The sequence below is a fragment of the Pteropus medius genome, unplaced genomic scaffold (genome assembly GCF_902729225.1).
Source record: "Pteropus medius unplaced genomic scaffold, Ma_sr-lr_union100, whole genome shotgun sequence".
NCBI classification, from domain to species: Eukaryota; Metazoa; Chordata; class Mammalia; order Chiroptera; family Pteropodidae; genus Pteropus; species Pteropus medius.
Window position 1 is genome coordinate 10,830,289 of NW_024350926.1, and position 14,745 is coordinate 10,845,033.

The 14,745-nt window shown below is 49.8% G+C and overlaps 1 protein-coding gene and 1 pseudogene across 1 annotated transcript in view; both read right to left on the minus strand.

Moving 5' to 3' along the window:
* PAG1 (phosphoprotein membrane anchor with glycosphingolipid microdomains 1) overlaps positions 1 to 14,745 on the minus strand; it is a 99,653-nt gene that overhangs the window by 38,271 nt on the left and 46,637 nt on the right. Inside the window, exon 2 of the mRNA XM_039841937.1 lies at positions 5,650 to 5,742. The gene's annotated coding sequence lies outside the window, so the exon portion shown is untranslated. The remainder of the gene's footprint in view (positions 1 to 5,649; positions 5,743 to 14,745) is intronic.
* LOC120585641 (uncharacterized) lies at positions 4,154 to 4,272 on the minus strand (annotated as a pseudogene).

The following is a 14,745-nucleotide window of genomic DNA, read 5'->3' on the forward strand; positions in this document are numbered from 1 at the left end:
CTTCGAATAATGAGATATTCAAAATGTTATTGTCCAAAATTAAAATACCACATAAGACTATAAATTATGTGAAATATGCAATTCGAGCTAAATTGCATTTCATTGTATGATCTAAAAGCACATTAACCTAAAATCTTTGCTTGAAAATGCACCTTATATGAATAATAACACTTTATCACAAGTCATGGCATAATTTAACATTTTAATACGATTTTGAGTTCGGATCCAGTGTGGGTATTTTGAAAAGCTGTGGTCTTAATGCATAAGCGATTCTCACATGGCAACAATATTATTTACAGGGACTGTTTCTTCTTTGGCAGAGTTCAAAAGTGCTGAAAAATGATGAATACCCTTACGCTATGAACTATATAATGTATGCAAATTGCTTTCGTGCCAACATTTCATCCTCGAGGACTCCCACGGCTGCGATCACAAACAGACATTCGGAGAGTCGGAATTTTCTAAGCCACAGATTCCCCGAGAGGAAAATGTGGTTTGACTCTCCGGCTTCACAGAAATGGAAAATGAAGTAACAAGTTCGGCCGAGCCCCCGGCATCGCCAGCCCGGGGGGTCTGAGCCTGCACCCTCGTCTCCCCTGAGACGCTCGGGGAAGAGAAGGGTGAAGCGTGCTCCAGCCCCGCACGAGCGGGGGCCCCATGCGGCCATTTCTGCCAGGCGCTGCTGCAGATGGCTGTGTTCAGAGAGGTAGCAGGGACACAGGGACCACTTCCTACTGCAGGGCCTGTCACGACACGGGCTGGGAGCAGGTCTAGCCCATCCATACTTCGTTGCGAACACAGTCGCTGTGTTTTTTTCCTAGTCTGTTATTAACTTTTTACATGCACATGGTACATTTGTCGCAATTAATGAACCAATATTGGTACGCTATTATTATTATTACTATTATTATTATTATTAACTAAAGTCTATAATGAATTCAGATTTCCATAATTTTTGCCTAATTTCTTTTTTTTTTAATTTCAGGATCCCATCCAGGAAACCACGTTATACATAGTCTGCTCTGTTTTTTATTAGTTCAACAGAGAGAGAGAGAGAGAGAGAGAGAGAGAGAGAATATGAATATTTCTCTTCTTCTATTCAGCCAATTAAGGGTGAAATCCTGTAAATTACTGTTCTCATATTCTCTAATGTAAAATAAAAAGGCGTATGTAAATATATTAGTCTGGAGTTTTAGTCATGAGAAAAATATTGGGAATAAGAGCACGTTTAGGTTAAAAAAAATTTCGGCATTTGGAGGCACCTAGAAACATGGTCTCTAATTTCAACATGGATTAACGAAGCCTAAAAAATCAGAGTGGTGTGTGAATTTAGGGTACTCACAGGCAGCTCACACAGGGCTACAGAAAGAGAGAACACTGTGTCCTTCGTCGTCATTTACATGAGGGGCGCTGGCCTTTTAAAAATCCACAGAAATGCAGTTAGAATTTCCTTGCCAATATTTGTACAAAACATTTTCGAATTAAGACTGATTCGTCTTATTCTGAAGTGAATTGTTAGATCACGAGAGAGAATGTTAAAGCGTTGGCATTTCTTATAGAAATGCCAAACGTTTTCCTCCGCCTGATGTTGTACTATAAATAGGGGAATTCGAATGCTAAAAATGTTCTCCAAGTCTCCAAACATAGTTCGGTAGCATCTACTTCCTACTACGAATGAGTCAGTCTTCCAAAGTTGAAAATGAAAGCTAGCTGCTAGCTTCACAGAGAAACATCGTAGCGTACACCAAGTAATTAAAGGGAAGAGACATTTCGTTTATGTGTATTTCTTTGTCCTCAGATCATACCCTGAAATGCTTCCTTAGACTGTCACTGAAGTTTTATTAAAGGTGGGCAGGACCGAGGGATCCCAAACGTAGCTCACTGATGTCTCCTCTGTACTTGGTTGCCTGCTACGACCTTAAGTTGTCTCATCGCTCTTAAGACAGCACTGCTCACAAGATGTCACTAGACATTTATCTCAACCTGAGTGAATAAATAATTGCGGAAACTCTACATCAAGCTTTGGAGGGGCACAGTTAGCGCCCCCTGGAGCACACTTTGGGAAGTGCTGGGTTAAGGCGGGGCCTCCAGAAGGCTGCTGTCTGTGTGCCCACGGCAGGTGCCACAGAACAGACGTCCAACGCCCCTCTCGTTGGCACATCGGCCTGAAGGGTGGCCTCTGTCAGCGCCGGCAAGGCGAGTAACACCACCGGCCTCAGGACCCTCGTATGCCAAGAGGCACAGGACCCTCCCAGAGAAAACGGTGTTGAGGAGAGGGCCAGCAGTCCCTGGCCTGGCTCCTGCGTGCGGGGTGATGCTGTGCAGGCTGCCGCTCAGCGCAGCATGGTGCCCAGCAGCATCGACCCGCACCCATGCGGAATTCTAGAAGGACAAACATTGCAACTTCTGCTGACGAAGGGTATACGACACCGACAATGTGACATGATGTGTGCGCCTCGGGGGGATGGCAGGGGGTCTCTAGACCAAAAGGCAAGTGACAGTCCAGGAGGTGCCCGTGCCTGGGTGCATGGAGCTCTAAGCCCAGACTCCTGCGCAGGTGACCCCAACGCCAGTGCCGTCTACCCTTACTGCCTGTGGACCTCGGACACGTTACTCACCCTCTCTGAGCTTCAGCTTCCTCTTCTGTAAAGTGGGAATAATAATAGTAGTAGCAAAGTAGGTAGATTAAACAATTTAATATTTGCCAAGTGCTGAGGCCAGTGCTTGCCTCAGAGAAAGTACAATCCAAGTGTTCGTTAAGTGAAACCGTGTCGTTAGGTGTTTACTCCCTTTCGCCTCTGTCGGTGTGGTTCCCTTCGTAACAGACAGAGACGGCACATAACACCGATGAGACGAGACCTCTCGCTCCTCGCTTTGAGACGGCCAGGCCGGACTGGGTCTAGGGGCGCAAACGCCCAGACCTGGCCACTCTGCTTTCAGGGGCGCATGAGCCGACGCGGCTGCCTGTGAGCCCCTGCTCTCTGGAGGGCTGCGGTCACGTGCCACGGACAGCCGGGTCGCCGCCAGCGCCTGCTGACGTCCAGGCCCCGGGGTCAGGGGTTACTGTAGGTGCCAGCAGAAGAGGAACAAAGGGGCAGAGCGGGAGGCGGGGCTCCAGAGCCACAGACAGCCGGGTCACTGCGAACGGCCACCAGGGCTCCCACAGCAGCGCCTCCGAGGAGCCCGCCTGCCTCAGCCCCCCAAGAGACCCGCGACTCGGTGGTTACAAACAATCAAATAAAAACTGCTCTAAGACCAGACAAAATACATGGACCAAACAGACTGAAGCAACCCAGGCGAAGCTTGGTGACACCTCGGTTCATTTCTCTGGGTTTCTTTGGTCTTTACTTGAAAATAGCATCGTATAAATATATTCGATATATTCTTAAAAGGTTATACAAACACTTCTTTAAAAAGGTTGTCGACCACATTGCAAAGGATGAGACGTTTAAAAACGACGGAGCAGACACTGCACGTGGGTGTCACGGTGCCAGCGTAACAAACCTGCCCCGCGGGCAAGGCCGGCTCGGGCAAGGCCAGCTCGGGCAAGGCCAGCTCTCACGCCGAGAAGGGTCGGCAGCATGACACACGTCCGAGCATGAGGACGGGGGCCGTGACCTTGGCCACGGCCACCTGCTCCACGGACAGTCTGCTCCGAACCTTTGCTTCCACGGCTGCCGCCTTTCAGTGACAAACATCCAGGGTGTGGCCCCCCCCACCCTCGTCCCCGGCAGCGCACCCCTCACCTCGGAGCACATCCTGGAATGCGCATCGTGGGCGGCCCCCGTCTGCCTCCGTGAGTCACCGGATGAGGTGCCCGGGTTGGTTTCTACTCACTCACGCTGCCACGCGGATGCCAACGTGTGGGCGGCAAGGCCAAGGCCGCTCTGCGTGTTTCTGAGTGTCCCTCGCCTCTCACGATTCCCGTCCCTGTCGTCACGTCCTCCCCATGATGTACGAGCGGAATGAGGAGTTGGTCACTGGCAGGGACACGGTGGCCCCAAATCATGGCTCGCCCCTACCCTCCCGGGAAGCTATTAAAATGTGTTTTTATTTTTTTAATTTATTTTTTTTTGTATGAGGCGACCCTTGGCCGACCTCACAGATTGCAAGGACCTTGTCAGTTTACAATCCCTAATTTTTTATGTTTTTACGCCCACAGCACCTGGTCTTCCTAGGTGGTCTCCCATCCAAGCACTAACCAGGCCCGACCCTGCTTAGCTTCCGAGATCAGATGGGACCCGGCGTGTTCAGGGTGGCGTGGCCGTAGACAAAATATGTTTTTAGAAACCCTCTCAGTGGATCTGTAGCTGAGTGTTCTGAGCCCCCGGCTGCTCTGCTGTACCCCGTTCTGTATGCAGGGCACAGACCCTGCCGAGCCTGTCACAGTCAGCAAACAATGTCCGCTCTGTCAGAACAGAAAGCGAAGCACGTCACACAATTCCCCTGTGAAGTATACGGCCTCCATCCCCTGCCATCCCCAGGAAAGAACCACAGGGCCGAGGACCCAGGAGGAAAACACTGCCCGGCCTTTGACACTCTGAAATCACCTTCTAGTGAGCGAGGGACCCAGTCACGGCAACTGTATGCCACCTGCTAAACAGAGAGGGCCCACGGGTTTATTCTCTTTAAAACTGGAGAGTGTTTTTGCATTTCTCTCTCTGTGTGTTCACGGATGTCTCTCTCCAGGAAGGTGGCGTTTCATCAGATATAATTCAGGGCTCGGCACAAACGGCTTTTAGCGACAGACTGAGCAGCGACAGGGGCATGCCACGGAAATGACACGGCAGTTTGTGTTAACGCTGGCAGTTCGCTCATGACTGCGGAAGCCGACTCTGAATCCTGAGGCTTCTGCTAAGCCTCTGCTCGTGCAAGGCTCGCGATTCATAAAGAAAGCACTTCAGGGTCAGGGGGGGGACTCTCCTCTGGACCAACATGCTGATGCAACTGGCTCCTCCTGGGTCTCTCTACCTCTCTCTCCTCCCTCCCTAGCTCTTCACACACACACAGACACACACACACACACACACACACACACACACCCGCACACACCGCGATGCGCCGTGTCCTTCCCCTCACAAAGGAGGCTTGAAAAATATGATCTTCAAAAGAACTTCATGAAGCATGTGCCGCCCACCCAGGCAAGGCTTGCTGAGTATTCGCATGAAGGAAGAACGTGGATTTCTTCCAAATCTGCCGTCTCTGTAGCTCTTGCTGCTGTAAGATGCTGCGATTCGGGGTTTTCCCCCTCGCGACGTGACTACACGTTTTATTTTAACCTTTAAAGGGGATTTTGCCCAACTCTCGCCTCATAAAAGACGAAATGCTATTTTTATAACCAAGCCGCCCTGGTTTTGTTTTCTCGGATATCCGAGAGAGATCAACAGGAGGGGGAGAAGGGCAGCTTCCCCCCTCACCCTTCCCGCCCATGTTCGGTAGGGCTCCGGGAGCCCAGATGCGATGGGTCCTCCTCTCCCACGTCTGGAGAGACGGCAGGGCGCCCCGCGCCGCGCTTTCTCCTCTCCCCCTCCGTCTCCCCCGCACCACTCTGGGTTTGCAGCACCCTAAACAAGCGAGCCTTTGTGTGGTGCCACCGCGAGCTGCCCGTTCTAACGACGTGCGCCTTACGGCCACGGTGCCCATGTTTACCTTGGAGAAAAGTTCGTCCAAATGAGTATTCAAAGTTCCGGCAGAGTCATCCCTCTGCAAGGCCGCGCTGAGGGGTCGCCCTTCCTTCTCGGCCTGTAAACGAAGAGAAAGAAAGTTAGGGGGAAAAAAAAAAAGGCAGATGGATAAAGACTGAAAGCTACTTGTTCTGTTCAAACGGTAAAAACGTTAGCACGTTTATGCCCAACGCCGGGCTTTACATTCCTCCCCGGACAAAGCAGGGAAAAAACTACTTAGAGTAGTGAATAAACCAAAAAGTTTCTCCAAAATAACAGCCAGGTCAACGTCTGATCCAACATCCACCGCTAGCTGCCCCGCACTTTCCCCTTTGACGACAGACGCGTCTACGGGCGGCCGGAGTCACGTGAGAATTCAGGTAACAGTGACACAAGCTGCTGCGACTTGTCTCATCGAAAGGGTGAGGCACAGAGACCGTGACCTCGATGACACGCAGATGGCCTAGTCCCGGGGGGTCCTCATCCACTCCGCCGAGGACACGGGGAAGACGCGAGAAATGGGGGAGAGCACCGGGCGGCCCCCTCCCGGTCCCTCCGCCCGCCGGGCCCCTCGGTCCCGTCCCACCACCGGTGGCCCTGCTCTGATTGTGGCGCCTGCCTTTCCTCCCGCCCCCCGTTCCCGTCCCACGTGCTAATAAACACCTCTGTGTTAAACCTCGTTTTACGTAGGACAGCGTGAGAGGCGCCCTGTGAGAGGGAGGAGGGGAGAGAGATGGACTGAATGAATGAATGAACGAATGAACGAATGAACGTGTTGATACCCCAAGGAGACTGTCCTGGCTGTTGACGAAGATGCGGAACTTCTCCATTATTTTAACAGACTGAGGTACGATCCCTGATCTGCCAGACAGGAACCTGAGCAGAACACGAGCCTCCTAGATCTGCATCCGGCGAGGTTCTCCTATGGGGCCACACGTGAGCCCCACGGCCGAGTCCGCAGCTGATTCCTGTCATCTGAAGGTACATCTACTGTCTCCCAGACACCTACCAAGAGACAGACGGCTGCCTTTGATTGGTAATCAGCTACATTATCGTTTCCCGTCTCTTTTTAAATAGGTCTAAAAAGATCACACAGTCATGGGCTGTCTTCCTCAACACACCACCAGGTCCTTCCACCACGAGCCACGCAAGCTCAGAGGCGAGGTCTTCGCTGGGGAAGCGCTGGACAGACACGAGCCTCTGCCGAGCCATCGTTTACTCCTTCACTGGATTTCACATCGAACCCTCTCCTGAACCCCTGCCATACAGATATATTTAGACTGCGAACCTCTCTACTTCCCCATGTCGTCATGGGCGATCCCAGAGAACTCACCTGAATTTATTAGAAATAGGAGCAAGATTTGATTACCTAACGCGAATTGCCGCAGTAGAAAAATAAAATGAATAAACGGTTTTCTTAAAATGTCAAATCTTATTAATATGTATTAGAAATAATGTTTGCACACGCTTTCTCTGTTACTAGATGTGAATAAAGAGTCTGATTTGAAAATTAAACATATGACTTGATAATTAATTTAATAATATAAAGTGGTACATAATTTTGCATTTTCCCATCAAAATATGCATTTCGTGAATTAAAAATATTCGAAGGGAACGAGGTAATGAAGATGATGTGGTACTGCCATACGATAGATATTTAGGTCAACAGAATAGAATTTAGTATTTAGAAATAAACCCATCTATCTATGGCCAACTGATTTTTGACAAAGGGGCCAAGACTGTTCAGTGGGGAAAGAATAGTCTTTTCAGCAAAGGCTGTGGGACAACTGAACAGCCACATGCAACAGAATAAAGTTGGATCCTTAACTCAGACCGTATGAAAAATTAAGTCAAAACAGATCAGATAAATGTAAGAGCTACAACTACAGAACTCTTAGAAAAAGGACATAGGGGTAAATCATCCGCTCAGATCTGAAGTTTCAGACATGACACCCAACACATGAGCAGCAAAAGAAAAAAATAGATGCATTGGACTTCATCAAAACTATAAAGATTTTTCTTTAAAGAACACTATTAAGAAAGTGAAAAGACAACCTAAACGACAAAAAATGAGTAAATCATATCTGATAAAGGGCTTTTATCTATAATATATAAAGAACTTATAACGCAATAATAAGACAACCTAACCAACAATGGCAAAGGATCTAAACAGACATTTCTCCACATGTACAATGGCCAATAAGCACATGGAAAGATGCTCAGTGCTATTACTCATCGAGGAAATGCAAATCGAATCTACAGTGGAGTACCACGTCATACCCATCAGGATGGCTGTCGCCAAAAAGTCCAAGGTTGGCGAGGACGTGGAGAAGCCGGAACCCTCCCACCCACTGATGGAAATGGGAAACAACACGGCCCCCATGAAAACAGGCCGGGTGTCCCCGGACAGATCACCATAAGAGTTACCCGCTGACCAGCAGCTCCGCCCCTAGGTGCATACCCAGAAACGACAGCGCGTGCACGCACAAACGTGTACTTGGATTTCGCAGCAGTGTTATTCGTAACAGCCCAAAGTGGAAAAGTACAAATGCCCACCCACTTATCAGTCATGTCACGACATGGACGGGCCTTGAACACATGCTGCTAAAAGAACTCTCAGCTCAACACGATTACATTTACGTGAAATGTCCCAAACGGGAACACACGGGAGGGACAGAAAGATCGGCAATGGCTCCGAGCTGGGGGAGAGGACAGTGACCGCTGCGGGCCGTGGGGTTCTTTCCGAGGTCATGAACATGTTTTAAAATTGCTCACGGTGATGGCTGTGCAACTCTGTGAATATACTAAAAACAGTGAATCGTACTCTTTAAATGGGCGAATTGTATGGTATGCGAATTATATCTCAATAAAGCTGTTACCAAAAAAATATTCCACGGAATGTGGACATTTTAATGTCAATCAGTTCCCAGATCGATCTTCGACAAAGATGGCGAACCCAGGTGTGGTTTTAGCTGAAATCACCTGGCTCCACTGCACACCATCACACCCTGACGGAGACCACCCGGCTATAATTCTGCGTGGACCGAATGCTCCTTCAGGTCAGCTTCCACTCGTGTGACTGTCTGTCTTTAAGCGTGGACAGCAGTTAGTCACTACAAATGATTATTGATCCCATCACATAGAAATCCTAAGCTTTCCATGTTGATCTCTTTTTCTACCGAGTGGAATTTGAGGACTTTGAAGCCAGATATCTACTCGAATATGACCCCACCGCCGCGCACACTCAGCCAGTGCAGCCCCACGCTCAGCACTGTTTCCGTCACAATTATTTTGTGGACTGACAGTTTTCGTGACGACTGTTAGCAGGTTCACACGGAGCATGACATTCGCAAGGGGGCTCACACCGGTGAACTCTGATAATCCATGATGGGTTTTGCCAACCACCCTGAGGCTTGCTCTAGCTAAGGCCACTCAGAGGGACTGAGATAGAGTTCAATTTCTCGGTCACGGGGCCCCTGAGGGATGGCCTGGTTGGGGCTCCAGCTGGCATCGCTGAGGAGAGGTTTGGGGAGGGGGCACTGTTCCAAAGTTACACCTTCCAGTCCGTTCTGGAGAAGCAGCGGTGATGTCTCTGCTATTTTGAGACTAAATACAAGGACCGACTAGCACAGACTCGAGCAACCCAACTCCAAACTCATGTCTGACGTTTAAAAACCAGACTGGAGACGAGATATCTGCTCAATACGAGACGAGAATCATGAAGCTCAGTTCACGAGTCCCATATTGCGAAGAAACTAAAAGGTGATCTATACTCAAACCCTCTCTACAAAGTCTACGACACCCAGTTTATGAGGGGAATGTCAAAAGGACTTGGCTCAACATGACAGTTATCAGTACTGAGCACTGATGAATCATAGTGCCTAACATACAATAATCACTCAATATTTATTCACCGATGGAGCGAATCGATTTAAAAAAATCAGAATTAATTTTGAGAAATCGAGGACATTGCTATAGTAAAGCCATTCTTGCTTGCAGTCCCGCAGACAGAGGCATGGGTAGGGTTACAAGTCGCTCATGATTGGCATGTCACCACGGCCACGTATCACTCATGCAAATGCCACCCAAGTAAATACGGCCATTCGCTCGCATTGCAATGGACGCCAAATGGAGAGCTGCCGATGCAGCCTGTGTGGCTGGCCTTCCGCAGTGACGGGCTCCCGGAGGCCCCGCCCCCCGGGGAAGCACTGCTGGGCCCAGCTCGGGCTCAGCGGGCTCACCCTCGCTTGAGTCCTGGTTCTGACCCCTAACGGGTCTCATGGTTTCCTGACATGGCGACCTTTCGAGCACGGAAGAAACCTGGGTAAGAAGGCCCTCTCCTCCTGCCCTCGAGCCTCTCCTTCTCCATTTCAAAGCATACAGTTTCGAATGTCACCTACCATCACCCAAAGGAGCACATGGGCTCCAAGAAGAACAAAGCTGGCCCCAGCCAGGCCCGCTGCCGAGAGCAGAGGGGGCACGGAGTCTGCCCAGCTCCCGAGCCCGACCGGGAACCAAGGGCGACGTCCAGCGGACAAGGCGACCTCGGTCTCACTTAGGACACAGTCCTTATCTGGGGTTTGGCGATGGTGCTGGGGGTGTTCTCGGGGCCCTGTGATCATTGGGAGGCAAAGCTATGGGCCGGGAGCAACGGACTGGTGAAGTCGCCAGGGCGGTGTGCTGGCATCCTGGAGGACCAGTCCCAGCACGGTGACAGAACCTGGCCGCTGGGCAGCGACTCGAATGAGAGCCACCATTCTCAAGAGGACGTCCTGGCAAGACCAAGACAGACCATCGTACCAACTGGGGCAGTTTCAGCATCTTCAGTGTGTCCTGCTCCAGTGGGAAGGAGCTCAGACTGGGGGAGGGCAGGCTGACGCGCGTGAGACGACGGTGGGGCGGGCGCGGGGTGGGCGGTGGGGGCTGCCGGTCCATCTGGTGGCTGCTCTCTTCAAACCAGCCGGCTCCAAGGTCCTCTGGAGATGGAGCCGAGCCGTCCTCCGTGAGGCGCGCAGGACTTTGCCGTCAGCCCAGGGACAAAGCCTAGGACCGCGGAGGCAACGTTCCAGGGTCGGCATGCGGGAATGGCCTGCCTGCCTAAGGCGGGGTCTAAACGTCCTCCACGCGAGCTGCTGCTCACCCACCGCTCTCCGCGCCGCCCGTGTGCAGTTTCATGGGCAGCGGTGCTGCTGGTGGCGCTTACGTCACCCCGTGCCTTCTCCGCCCGAGATTTGGGTCACTGTGTGAAACGTCAAGATATTCTTGACCTCTGTTGCTCTCACGTGTTATCGGCTCTCTCCCCGAGCGTTGGTTCACGCGTTCACAGTGTTTTACCCAAGCGAGTCCTAATGTCGACGATTAGGTTCAAATGCCAGAAACCTCCCTCCAGGAAGAGAGTAATGTATCAATCAGTTCCTTCCGGAAAATACTTACCAAACCAATCACTAACCCAATTCATTATACACACCCCTATTTGTGCAAATGATAATTGTCAGCAGTTTGATACCCTTAAGGTTAAAAAAAAAAAAGTCAGACCTATCAACAAATGCACGCGATTTCTTATTCATCCACCTGAATTCTATGATGGGTTTAATAAACTGGGACTGTAACAGAGATCGACCTCAAAGCACGGACATTTCCTTCCATTAAAATTTCATGCAAGAAAACGATACTAAACACGCCCGCTGGTACCGCGATGACAGGGTCGACCGAGACGAGGCGGATGGGCTACGACGCGCAGGGCACATGGAAACCGTCACTGGGACGCGTCCTCCTCCTCCGGGCGCCCGTGGCCCCAGGCTGCACTTCTCCCCCTGATAAGCTCCCTCAGATTTCCCGGCCATTTTTTCTTGCTGGTTCTCCCACTGTGCCTCTCACGGTCCCCCCCCCCCTGCGCCACCCCCAGCGGCTGTCGCTCACGCCTCCAGCCTTCCCAGGATCGGGATCGGCTGCGTTAACAGTTTGGTCCTTCACGCCATCCGCTGCTTCCTCCCCCTTTTCACACACTCTGGCAGCTGCAAGCTCTGATGGAGGCAAAGCAACGGCCCATTAAGAAAGGAATGTTTTCTGGGGTTTTATTTTCCTTACTGAGAATGGGGAAACGGAAGAGGCAGGAGAGAATAGTTCCCAGAGGTGCCAAAGAGAAACAACTGCGAAGATCAAATGAAAGCCAGAAAACAAACAAACAGACAAACAAACAAACAAATCAAAAAATGTTTAGCATCCAAACGATGATGACATTGGGACTATAACGCCTTCTGAAAATCCTCAGAAGGATGCAGTTGAATGAAAAAAGTCTCCTTTCCAAAAAGAACATGTTTTTCTCATATTCCTGGGAGGTGGTGATACGAGCCCTTAAACATCTATGCTTATATTATCTACGCTCTTCAGAACCCAGGCAAAGACAGACGCGGTTATAATACATCCGCTGAGTTATAACAAATGACGTTTATTAGTAAAAACCTTCTTTCTGTAAGTATGTTACCTGGAAAGAGGCTTAAAATGACACTGTTTCTGGGAAGCCTTTTCTGTAAGCCCACATCCCAAGCAACGCTTGCACTTGAATTCTTTACAGTTTCAATATTAACAAAGACAGAATCAAAATGACTGTAGCACTCGACGGGGAAAGAACCTTTTGTATTGGAAAAGAACGGTTTACGACATGCAAATTTAATGTATTTTAAGAAAGTCGCAAGCTTCTCAGACATCTGAACAAAAAGCAAGGGAGCATAGACACGTTATAAAGATTAGCTTCAGTCCGAAAACGTTGCTTTCGTGAATGGAAAAATATATAAATTAACTCCTGTAATTACTAGTTTATGAACTGGAAGTAAGAGAAATATTTTAAAACATCCTCTTTTAGGCAATGTAAATAAATATGGAATAATAACCAAGGCAACCCAAAAGGTCATTCATTCATTCATTCATTCATTCATTCATTTCCTTATTCACCTTTCAATGTGATTTCCTTGCTGAAAAGAGAAAAAGTAAATATTGCTCCAGTCCCTCCTACTCTGCGTGCCTGGAAAGCTGTCTTTTGGATGGCCACTTCAGTGCCATTTATAGCTACCTGCCTTTTCTATCACAGAGCCTCAGACTGGCCTTCGGACATTTCCTAAAGAGGAATAACTCGTTTTATCCAGTCTTGGGATCACCCGAGGGGCGGTGGAGCTGGAGGGCTGTTGATCACCGTGCCTTTCCAGAAGTTGTGTCGATGGTGTGCACGTGTGGGGTGGGGTGGGGAGGGCAGGCAAGACGTCTCCCCCTTGCCCAGGAAGCCGAGGCTGGCATGGGGTGTGACACTAGCCTGCAGGCTGCCCGCGTAGGCCTTGGAGATCCAAAAATGTACAGAAATCTACTTCCTGTTAGGTTTCCAGCCACACAGGAACCTGGGGAGGGAAGGGGCCCTCCCTCTGTTTGCAGAGCTGGCCTCGCCACCCTCGCTGGCCTGAGGCGGCGGTGTACCTGTGGGGTCAGCGGAGGAGATGCATTTAGGCCCTGGGGATTGTCCTGGCAGCGTTCCACATTATTAAGAGGATTCTGGCTGTAACGCTGGCCACCTAATTGATTAAGGAGGGGAGGGGAAGGGGAGAGGAGCTGAGAGAGAAAACGAAGAAGAAAAACCAGGCTTTAAAGACTCCGGACTCTCCCGGACAAAAGCACTCCTTCTATCGTAGCTGGTAAAATTCATCAGACGGCAAATGCTCTGGGGAATGACGTGGTGGCATCTTAGCAGACAGAATGGAAACAGCTGAGGGCAGCAGCGACGTCGACCTGCCCACATGGAGGAAACTGGCAGCCCCCCGTGAGCCCGGAGAGAGGAAACAAAAACGCCCCGGTTCTCACGGCGAGAGCGGGGAGCGGGAAACGCAGGCGCTGCTTCCTTGAGACAGAACTACATTTTCTGTCTGCCAGCAACAGGTGTTGCCATGGTAACGATCCTGGAGGAGCCGGGGGAACTCCGGCGCTAATTTATCACCCCACTCCCACGTGCATATTTTAGCTTTTAGATGACTCTGTGGGGGAGGGTTGATGTTGTGTAGTGTTATGTCTGGAAACTTCTAGAAAGCGAAGGTATGTCAGCGAATGACTTCCTTACTGTACTTCTCAGAGAATTTACTGACGATTTTTCTGCTTTCTTCCTTCTGATGGAGAAGCGAGGGTTTGCGCGCTATGAATTAGTGAAACAATCAATAGCTCTTCCTTCCCATGAATGAGCATAACCAACATTCATAACTTTGGGACCAGGGAGTCCCTTAGAGCCTGGCGGGGATCAGACCCCATTTCTATGGTCACAGCTTATCGTAGTATCCCATATAGTTAGCATCCCAAATGTACAAGCATCATGAATGATAACATAATAATAATAATCATTTCTGAAATCCAATTCTGCATTTTTATTTTGTAAGCGATTGCGGCTGGCCGCCTACGCTAACCCTTTTATTTACCAAGCCTTTTGTCGTTGTCCAAATGACCAGTCCATTCAACAAATAACGTGGATTAACAGATTTTGCTAACTTCTGTGATTCTTCCAAGTGAGGACAGCTGACACAAATGTTTGAAGGAAAATTCTGAAAGGTTTAGCCTGGGAGAGGAATCACGGTGGTACCGAGGATATTTTGCTACAGCCAGGCAGACATCAGGGTGTTGGCAGAAAAAGGCACTGAGGGGCCAGCAGACATGTCTCCGAGACCTGACTCTACCTCCCTGGCTCGCGTCTGGGACTCAGTGTCCCGCTTTGTAAAGAGAAGGCAGCGTCGCCTCCTCCGAGGGATCGATCTGAGGCTCACGCGAGACGGCGCGTGTGGAAGCGTTTTGCTCAACAGCGAAACCCGAGGCAAATAAACAGTGACGTTGGAAATATTATTATCACTTCTTTCTCAGGCTGTCTGCTATGTTAATATTACCGGAATCACATGTTTTGATGATCAGAAGGCCACGATACTTTCACATAATGCCTTTGGCAGAAAAACTTTCCTCGTCATCATTTGAAGGGGCTTATCTGATTAGGATGTCACTGACTTCTGCTTTACAGTTTTTATTTTGAGGCTGGCAGGTTTGTATCACAGGAGTGTGTGTGTGT